General features: G+C 62.9%; 4 non-coding genes across 4 annotated transcripts; 1 reads left to right on the top strand and 3 right to left on the bottom strand.

Annotated features, from left to right (window-relative positions):
- Positions 1–56: 56 nt before the first annotated feature.
- On the bottom strand, positions 57–220 carry LOC136991710 (U1 spliceosomal RNA). Its single transcript, XR_010883922.1, has one exon. It is a non-coding gene; the product is annotated as a U1 spliceosomal RNA (small nuclear RNA).
- A 3,835-nt stretch (positions 221–4,055) lies between these two features.
- On the top strand, positions 4,056–4,219 carry LOC136991709 (U1 spliceosomal RNA). Its single transcript, XR_010883921.1, has one exon. It is a non-coding gene; the product is annotated as a U1 spliceosomal RNA (small nuclear RNA).
- Positions 4,220–6,701: 2,482 nt separating this feature from the next.
- Positions 6,702–6,865, bottom strand: LOC136991740 (U1 spliceosomal RNA). Its single transcript, XR_010883950.1, has one exon. It is a non-coding gene; the product is annotated as a U1 spliceosomal RNA (small nuclear RNA).
- A 2,222-nt stretch (positions 6,866–9,087) lies between these two features.
- LOC136991739 (U1 spliceosomal RNA) lies at positions 9,088–9,251 on the bottom strand. The gene has a single exon (XR_010883949.1). It is a non-coding gene; the product is annotated as a U1 spliceosomal RNA (small nuclear RNA).
- Between the last annotated feature and the right edge of the window lie 1,031 nt (positions 9,252–10,282).

Below are 10,282 nucleotides of genomic sequence, written 5' to 3'. Positions count from 1 at the left end.
ATAAAATACAGACACACAAAAACAAAATCACCATTCTGTTTTTACACAAAGACGGCCAGGGGAGAGCGCGAACGCAGTCCCCCACTACCACAAATTATGCAGTCGAGTTTCCCGCATTTGGGGAAATCGCAGGGGTCAGCACACCCGGAGTGCAAGGGATGAGCCTCGCCCTGGGAAAACCACCTGCCTGATCATGGTGTCTCCCCTGCCAGGTAAGTATGCCACAACCACCCCCGACGCACAAACTCACCCCCCGACACACACACACACCTCACGGACACCCCCCGACACCCCACCCCCGCGCCCCGCACGCGCGCACGCGCCGCGCCCCGACACCCCGCGCGCCGCCACCGCGCCACCCCGACGCGCGCCACCCCGCGTGCCCGCTGCGCCGCGCCTGCACCCGCGCGTGTCTCCCGGCGGCCCCCGCGCGCCCTCATCTGCATAGACACGCCCCCACCGACACGGCCCCGCCCCGCACGCCGTGCTGCGCCCGTGCCCTTGTGTGTCTCCCGGCGGCCCGCGCGCCCTCATCTGCATAGACACGCCCCGAACGACACGGCCCCACCCCACGCGCCCGGACCAGCGGCCGCGGCAGCGACCCGGGAGCCCCCGGCTCTGCCCTGGCGCCTCGCACGCGCCGACCGGCACGAACACGCGTGTGCAAACACACGTACATGCACGTGCACTCACACACACACGCACACACATGGCACATGCATATGCACTCACACGCACACACACATTGTGCACACACATGCACTAACGCACGCACACATGCACTCACACACATGCACACGCATGTGCACACACATGCACTCTCACACACGCATTTGTGCACACATGCACACGTGTGTGCACACACATGCACATGCACTCACACACGCACACGCGTATGGACATGCACAGACACACACATGCACTCACACATGCACACATGCACACACACACATATGCACACGCACACATACACACGTATTCCTGGGAGGAATCACGGGACGTCATCCGAGTACGCAGGGGTGGGGCTAGGAAGGCCAAGGACCCCCCGGAGTTGAATGTGGCGAGGCAGGTCAAGGACAACGAGACGGGCTTCTGTAAATGCAGCTGTAACAAAAGGAAGAGTCAGGGGAACGCGGGCCCCACTGACCAAGGACACAGAGAAGGCAGAGGTCCCAAATGCCTTCGGTGCCTCCGTCTTTGGTGCTAAGACCGTCCCGCAGGAATCGCAGGCCCTGGAGAGCTGGGAGAAAGTCTGGAGAAAGCAAGACTCTCCCTTGGGGGAGGAGGAGGAGGATCGAGGGAGGCATCACTTAAGTAAACCTGGCAGCCACAAGTCCATCCCTGGGCCCTGATGGGATGCACCCACGCATGCTGACGCAGTGTCAGTGGCCAAAGTCATTGCTAGGCCACTCTCCATCATCTCCCAAAGGTCATGGAGAATAGGAGAGGTGCCTGAAGACTGGAAGAAAGCCAGTGTCCCTCCTGTCTTCACATTGGGCAAGGAGGAGGACCAAGGGAACTACAGGCCAGTCAGCCTCCTCTCCATCCCTGCAAAGGCGATGCAACAGCTCATCGTGGAGGCCATCTCCAAGCATGTGGAGGAGAAGAAGGTGATCAGGAGTAGTCAGCATGGCTTCACCAAGGGGAAATCATGCTTAACCAACCTGAGAGCCTTCTATGCTGGAATGACTGTCTGGGTAGATGAGGGGAGAGCAGTGGCTGTTGTCTGCCTTGACTTGAGGAAGGCTTTTGACACTCTCTCCCATAGCATCCTCATAGACAAGCTCAGGAAGTGTGGGCTGGATGAGTGGACAGTGAGGTGGCTTGAGACCTGGCTGAATGGCAGAGCTCAGAGGGTTGTGCTCAGCGGCACAGAGTCTAGCTGGAGGCCTGTAGCTAGCAGTGTCCCCCAGGGGTCAGTACTGGGTCCAGCCTTGTTCAGCTTCTTCATCAGTGACCTGGATGAAGGCACAGAGTGCACCCTCAGCAAGTTTGCTGACGATCCCAAACTGGGAGGAGTGGCCGATGCCCCGGAGGGCTGTGCTGCCATTCAGAGGGACCTGGAGAGGCTGGAGAGGTGGGCGGAGAGGAATCTCCTGCAGCTCAGCAAGGGGAAGGGCAGGGTCCTGCACCTGGGGAGGAATAACCCCATGCAGCAGTACAGGTTGGGGGTTGACCTGCTGGAGAGCAGCTCTGCGGAGAAGGAGATGGGGGCGCTGGTGGACACCAAGTTGACCATGAGGCAGCAATGTGCCCTTGTGGCCAAGAAGACCAATGGTATCCTGGGGTGCATCAGGAAGAGTGTTGCCAGCAGGTCGAGGGAGGTGATTCTCCCCCTCTCCTCAGCCCTGGTGAGGCCACATCTGGAGTACTGCGTCCAGTTCTGGGCTCCCCAGTGCAAGAGGGATGTGGCACTACTGGAGCAAGTCCAGCGAAGGGCTACAAAGATGATGAGGGGACTGGAGCATCTCTCTCATGAGGAAAGGCTGAGAGAGCTGGGCCTGTTTAGCCTGGAGAAGAGAAGGCTGAGAGGAGATCTTATCAACGTGTACAAGTATCTGAAGGGAGGGTGTCGAGAGGATGGGGCCAGACTCTTCTCAGTGGTGCAGAGCGACAGGACGCGAGGCAATGGGCTCAAACTGAAACACAGACACTTCCATCTTAACATGAGGAAAAACTTTTTCACTGTGAGGGTGACAGAGCACTGGAACAGATTGCCCAGAGAGGTTGTGGAGTCTCCTTCTCTGGAGATATTCAAAACACGCCTGGACATGATCCTGTGCAATGTGCTCTAGGTGACCCTGCTTGAGCAGGGGGGTTGGACGTAGACGATCTCCAGAGGTCCCTGCCAACCTCAACCGTTCTGTGATTCTGCATCCCATCAGGGTCCAGGGATGGACTTGTGGCTGCCAGGTTTGCTTAAGTGATGCCTTCCCTGATCCTCCTCCTCCCCCAAGGGAGAGTCTTGCTTTCTCCAGACTTTCTCCCAGCTCTCCAGGGCGTGCGATTCCTGCGGGATGGTCTTAGCACCAAAGACGGAGGCACCGAAGGCATTTGGGACCTCTGCCTTCTCTGTGTCCTTTGTCGCTGGGGCCCGTGTTCCCCCGACTCTTCCTTTTGTCACGGCTGCATTTACAGAAGCCCATCTTGTTGTCCTTGACCTGCCTCGCCACGTTCAGCTCCGGGGGGGCCTTGGCCTTCCTAGCCCCACCCCTGCGTACTCGGATGACGTCCCGCGATTCCTCCCAGGAATACGTGTGCATGTGTGTGCACGCACATATGTGTGCATGTGCATGTGTGTGTGTGCATGTGCATACATGTGTGCATGTGAGTGAGTGCATGTGCATGTGTGCATACATGTGTGCATGTGCATGGGTGTGCACATATGTGTGTGTGAGTGCATGTGCATGTGTGTGCATACGTGTGTGCATGTGTTTGTGAATGTGTGCGTGAGTGTGCGCATATATGTGTGCATGTGCGTGTGTGTGCATATGCATGGGCATACGCATGTACATATGTTTGTGAGTGCATATGCATGTGCCATATGTGTGCATGTGTGTGTGAGTGCATGTGCGTGCATGTGTGTGTGTGAATGCATGTGCATGTGTGTGCACACGCGTGTTCGTGCCGGTCGGCGCGTGCGAGGCGCCAGGGCAGAGCCGGGGGCTCCCGGGTCGCTGCCGCGGCCGCTGGTCCGGGCGCGTGGGGTGGGGCCGTGTCGTTCGGGGCGTGTCTATGCAGATGAGGGCGCGCGGGCCGCCGGGAGACACACAAGGGCACGGGCGCAGCACGGCGTGCGGGGCGGGGCCGTGTCGGTGGGGGCGTGTCTATGCAGATGAGGGCGCGCGGGGGCCGCCGGGAGACACGCGCGGGTGCAGGCGCGGCGCAGCGGGCACGCGGGGTGGCGCGCGTCGGGGTGGCGCGGTGGCGGCGCGCGGGGTGTCGGGGCGCGGCGCGTGCGCGCGTGCGGGGCGCGGGGGTGGGGTGTCGGGGGGTGTCCGTGAGGTGTGTGTGTGTGTCGGGGGGTGAGTTTGTGCGCCGGGGGTGGTTGTGGCATACTTACCTGGCAGGGGAGACACCATGATCAGGCAGGTGGTTTTCCCAGGGCGAGGCTCATCCCTTGCACTCCGGGTGTGCTGACCCCTGCGATTTCCCCAAATGCGGGAAACTCGACTGCATAATTTGTGGTAGTGGGGGACTGCGTTCGCGCTCTCCCCTGGCTGTTCTGGTGCAAAGGCAGATGAGACTCTCGGAGTTTTTTCTTTTTCTTGTGTTGTCATCGCTGTCCCGTGGGTGGCGCGTTAGAGCGCGGGTCCCGGAGTCACGGCAGCGCTCGCTCCTCTCCCTCTCCTCTTCCTCTCTCTCTCTCTCCCCTTCTCCTCTCCTCTCTTCCCCCCTCCCCTCCCCCCTTTCCACCTCCCCCCTCCCTTCCTCTCCCCTCCCTCTCCTCTCCTCCCGTCCCGGGGCGGCAGCGAGCGAGGCAGGGAAGGAACCTCCACGCCGGCGCCGGGCAGCCTGCTCCAGGGCTCCGCCGCCCTCGCAGCAAAGCACCTTGTTTTTCCTGGCGCTCACACGCACCCTCCTGCCTTGCCGGTCGTGCCGCTGCCTCCCGGCCCGTGGCTGGGCCCCACTGGGAAGAGCCTGGCCCCGTCCTCTTGACACCCTCCCTTCAGGCATTTCCATGCCTCGATGAGATCCCCCGCAGCCTTCTCGCGCCCAGGCTGTGCAGGCCCAGCTCGCCCAGCCTTTCCTCGTAGCAGAGAGGCTCCAGGCCCTCCATCATCTCAGCAGCCCCGTGTCTCTCTTGAACCCGGGAGCCCAGCGCTGGCCCCGCGCTCCAGATGCCACCTCAGCAGGGCTGAGCGCAGGGGCAGCATCACCTCCCTCCGCCTGCTGCCAATGCTCTTCCTCACGCAGCCCAGGAGACCACTGGCCGCCTTGGCCACCAGGGCACAAGGGTGGTGGCTCGTGGTCAACGTGGTGCCCACCAGCGCCCCAGGTCCTGCTGTGCAGAGCTGCTCTCCAGCAGGTCAACCCCCAACCTGTACTGCTGCATGGGGCTCTTCCTCCCCGGGGCAGGACCCTGCCCTTCCCCTTGCTGAGCTGCAGGAGGTTCCTCCCTGCCCACCTCTCCAGCCTGTCGAGGGCCCTCTCAATGGCAGCACAGCCCTCTGGGAGCTGTCATTCAGCCAGGTCTTAAGCCACTTCACTGGCCACTCATCTAGCCCACACTTCCTGAGCTTGTCTATGAGGATGTTATGGGAGACAGTGTCAAAAGCCTTGCTGAAGTCAAGGCAGACAACAGCCACTGCTCTCCCCTCATCTGCCCAGACAGTCATTCCGTTGTAGCAGGCTCTCAGGCTGGTTAAGCATGATTTCCCCTTGGTGAAGCCATGCTGACTACTCCTGATCACCTCCTTGTCCTCCACATGCTTGGAGATGGCCTCCAGGATGAGCTGCTCCATCACCTTTCCAGGGAGGGAGGTCAGGCTGACTGGCCTGTGGTTCCCTGCGTCCTCCTCCTTGCCCTTTTTGAAGACTGGGGTGACACTGGCTTTCTTCCAGTCCTCAGGCACCTCTCCTCTTCTCCATGACCTTTCCAATAGGATGGAGAGTGGCCTAGCAATAACATCCACCAGCTCCCTCAGCACTCGTGGGTGCATCCCATTGGGGCCCATGGATTTGTGGGTGTCAATTTTGCCTAAATGATCTCTAACCCGATCCTCCTTGACCAAGGTAAAGTCTTCCTTTCTCCAGACTTCTCTCTTGCCTCCAGGGTCTGGGAGGCTCCTCCATGCAGGTCTCCTGCCCCCTTGGCTTGACTTCCTACTCATAGGGATGCACTGCTCTTGAGCTTGGAGGAAGTGATACTTGAATATTAACCAGCTCTCTTGGACCCCCCTTCCTTCTAGGGCCCCAACCCATGGGATTCCTCCAAGTAGGTCCCTGAAGAGGCCAAAGTTTGCTCTCCTCAAGTCCAGGGTTGCCATGCTACTTAGTGCCCTGCCTCCTCCTCGCAGCATCCTCAACTCCACCATCTCCTGGTCACTGCAGCCAAGGCTGCCCCCGACCTTCACATCTCCAACCAGTCCTTCCTTGTTTGTTGGTACGAGGTCCAGCAGCGCACCTCTCCTCGTTGCCTCCTCCACCACCTGTGCTGCGCGCGGGAGCCCGCTCGCCTCCTGCTCTCGCAGGGTGTCGGAGGCAGGAAACCTCCTTCCCGAGGAGCTCCATGGCATTGCCCGTGCTGGCGCAGAGGGGTCGGCGCTGGCTCAGGAGCTGCGGGGAGGAGCCGGGCTCAGGCGCAGAGCAGCCTGCGGGGCAGGGCAGGGCAGGGCAGGGCGGAGGGGGGATGCGGCCGGCGGGGGCGGCGGGCAGGGAGGCAGAGCGCGGAGCCCCGGCGAAGCCGAGCCCGGCCGCGTCCGGGTGCGCACAGCGCGCGTGGGAGCTGCTGCCGCCATGGGGCACTGCCGCGTGGGCGCTTGCGAGGGGCCGCGGTGCGGGCGGGGATGAGCTGTGCAGGGTGCTGCCCGGGGTGGAGGGGTGGAGGAGAGGAGAGGGAGGGGAGAGAGAGGGGAGGGGGAGGGAGGGGAGTGAGCGCGGCTGCGGGACCCGCGCTGTGCCGCGCCACCCACAGAACCGGGATAACGATACAGGAAAAAAAGCCCCCAAAATCTCATCTGCCTTTGCACCAGAACAGCCAGGGGAGAGCGCGAACGCAGTCCCCCACTACCACAAATTATGCAGTCGAGTTTCCCGCATTTGGGGAAATCGCAGGGGTCAGCACACCCGGAGTGCAAGGGATGAGCCTCGCCCTGGGAAAACCACCTGCCTGATCATGGTGTCTCCCCTGCCAGGTAAGTATGCCACAACCACCCCCGACGCACAAACTCACCCCCCGACACACACACACACCTCACGGACACCCCCCGACACCCCACCCCCGCGCCCCGCACGCGCGCACGCGCCGCGCCCCGACACCCCGCGCGCCGCCACCGCGCCACCCCGACGCGCGCCACCCCGCGTGCCCGCTGCGCCGCGCCTGCACCCGCGCGTGTCTCCCGGCGGCCCCCGCGCGCCCTCATCTGCATAGACACGCCCCCACCGACACGGCCCCGCCCCTACCGACAGGGCCCCGCCCCCGCCCCGGCTGGTCCTCCCGCCGGCGCCGCGCCGGGTGCAGGCTGTGCTCGCGGCACCCGCACAGACGGGACAGCGCCCGGCGGCGGCACCTCGCTGCAGGGACAAGGGCGCTGCGGGCAGCACGGCCGGTACGGACACGAGGGCAGCTGCCGCCCCGCGTGGGAGCAGCGGGGACGCGGGTGCTGCCGGGGATGGTGAGGGGCCCGGGCGAGCTGGGCAGGGCCAGCGGGCAGAGCTCGTGGTGCCCCTGTGGGGCCTCTGCTGCAGAGCACCTGGCCGGGAACGCTTCAACCCATTGGAGGTGCACAAGTCCCCGTGCCCTGGCGCGATGCAGCCGCCAGCGCCGAGGGAGCCGGCTGATGTCCCTGCAAGGCCGCTCTCGGTTATCCTTGAAAGGTCGTGGCAGTCGGGAGAGGTTCCTGGGGCTGGAGGAGAGCCAATGTCACCCCCGTCCTCAGGAAGGGCAAGAAGGATCCGGGGAACTGCAGGCCTCACCTCAACCCCTGGGAAGGTGATGGAGCAGCTCATCCTGGCTACCGCCACCACACACCTGAAGGACAAGAAGGTGATGGGGAGAGGCCAGCACAGACTCACCAAGGGGAAATCCTGCTCAGCCACCCTGACAGCCTTCCACAGGGAGATGAGCACCTGGGGGGGTGCAGGGAGAGCAGCAGGTGCTGTTTATCTCGACTTCAGCAAGGCTTTTGACACTGTCTCCCATAACATCCTCCTCAGCAAGCTCAGGAAGCGTGGGCTAGATGAGTGGACAGTGAGGTGGACGGAAAACCAGCTGCGCTGCCGGGCTCTGAGAGCTGTGATCAGCGGCGCAAAGTCCAGCTGGAGGCCTGTCACTAGCGGTGTCCCCCAGGGGTGGGTGCTGGGGCCAGAACTGTTTAACATCTATAGCAGTGACCTGGATGATGGGAACAAATGCACCCTTAGGAAGCTTGAAGATGATACAAACCTGGGGGGAGGAGTGGCTGATGCCCCGGAGGGCTGTGCTGCCATTGAGAGGGCCCTCGACAGGCTGGAGAGGTGGGCAGGGAGGAACCTCCTGCAGCTCAGCAAGGGGAAGGGCAGGGTCCTGCCCCGGGGAGGAAGAGCCCCATGCAGCAGTACAGGTTGGGGGTTGACCTGCTGGAGAGCAGCTCTGCACAGCAGGACCTGGGGCGCTGGTGGGCACCACGTTGACCACGAGCCACCACCCTTGTGCCCTGGTGGCCAAGGCGGCCAGTGGTCTCCTGGGCTGCGTGAGGAAGAGCATTGGCAGCAGGCGGAGGGAGGTGATGCTGCCCCTGCGCTCAGCCCTGCTGAGGTGGCATCTGGAGCGCGGGGCCAGCGCTGGGCTCCCGGGTTCAAGAGAGACACGGGGCTGCTGAGATGATGGAGGGCCTGGAGCCTCTCTGCTACGAGGAAAGGCTGGGCGAGCTGGGCCTGCACAGCCTGGGCGCGAGAAGGCTGCGGGGGATCTCATCGAGGCATGGAAATGCCTGAAGGGAGGGTGTCAAGAGGACGGGGCCAGGCTCTTCCCAGTGGGGCCCAGCCACGGGCCGGGAGGCAGCGGCACGACCGGCAAGGCAGGAGGGTGCGTGTGAGCGCCAGGAAAAACAAGGTGCTTTGCTGCGAGGGCGGCGGAGCCCTGGAGCAGGCTGCCCGGCGCCGGCGTGGAGGTTCCTTCCCTGCCTCGCTCGCTGCCGCCTCGGGACGGGAGGAGAGGAGAGGGAGGGGAGAGGAAGGGAGGGGGGAGGTGGAAAGGGGGGAGGGGAGGGGGGAAGAGAGGAGAGGAGAAGGGGAGAGAGAGAGAGAGGAAGAGGAGAGGGAGAGGAGCGAGCGCTGCCGTGACTCCGGGACCCGCGCTCTAACGCGCCACCCACGGGACAGCGATGACAACACAAGAAAAAGAAAAAACTCCGAGAGTCTCATCTGCCTTTGCACCAGAACAGCCAGGGGAGAGCGCGAACGCAGTCCCCCACTACCACAAATTATGCAGTCGAGTTTCCCGCATTTGGGGAAATCGCAGGGGTCAGCACACCCGGAGTGCAAGGGATGAGCCTCGCCCTGGGAAAACCACCTGCCTGATCATGGTGTCTCCCCTGCCAGGTAAGTATGCCACAACCACCCCCGACGCACAAACTCACCCCCCGACACACACACACACCTCACGGACACCCCCCGACACCCCACCCCCGCGCCCCGCACGCGCGCACGCGCCGCGCCCCGACACCCCGCGCGCCGCCACCGCGCCACCCCGACGCGCGCCACCCCGCGTGCCCGCTGCGCCGCGCCTGCACCCGCGCGTGTCTCCCGGCGGCCCCCGCGCGCCCTCATCTGCATAGACACGCCCCCACCGACACGGCCCCGCCCCACGCGCCCGGACCAGCGGCCGCGGCAGCGACCCGGGAGCCCCCGGCTCTGCCCTGGAGCCTCGCACGCGCCGACCGGCACGAACACGTGTGTGCACACACACGTACATGCACGTGCACTCACACACACACATGCACACACACATACACACGCACTCACAAACACATGCACACATGTATGCACACACACATGCACTCACACACATATGTACACATGTATGCACACACACACATGCAAACACACATGCACAAATGTATGCACACTTGCACACATGCACATGCTCTCACAGACACACACTCACGCACGTGTGCGCACACCCATGCACACATGTATGCACACACATGCACACGCACTCACACATGCATACGTGTATGCACACTCACACACATGTACTCATGCACACACACACATATGCACACACACACAGATGCATACGTGTATGCACACACATGCATACACACACAGGGGCACATACACACACACACACACACACAGACATGCACATGCACGCACAGGCACCCACCCTTCTCTCCTGCGGCTGCACCAGCTCTGAGCCCTCCCCCAGCCCCGCAGTGTCCCCAAGCTGGGCTGGGACCCTCCAGCCCTCCAGGAACTGATTCCTTGACCCATGGCCCTTCCCCAGGGGCCTGCACTCAGGGGAAGAGCTCTGCGCCAGGACATGGCCAGGAACAGGGTTTCCTGGGAAGCCGGGACAGCCCATGGGATCTCTCTGCACAGGGCACAGCTGCAGGCACTGACCAGCCTGTTTGCAGGT

This window comes from Apteryx mantelli, chromosome 3 (genome assembly GCF_036417845.1).
Source record: "Apteryx mantelli isolate bAptMan1 chromosome 3, bAptMan1.hap1, whole genome shotgun sequence".
NCBI classification, from domain to species: Eukaryota; Metazoa; Chordata; class Aves; order Apterygiformes; family Apterygidae; genus Apteryx; species Apteryx mantelli.
The sequence above is the reverse complement of the archived record's forward strand: the minus strand, read 5'-3'. Positions and strand labels throughout refer to the sequence as shown.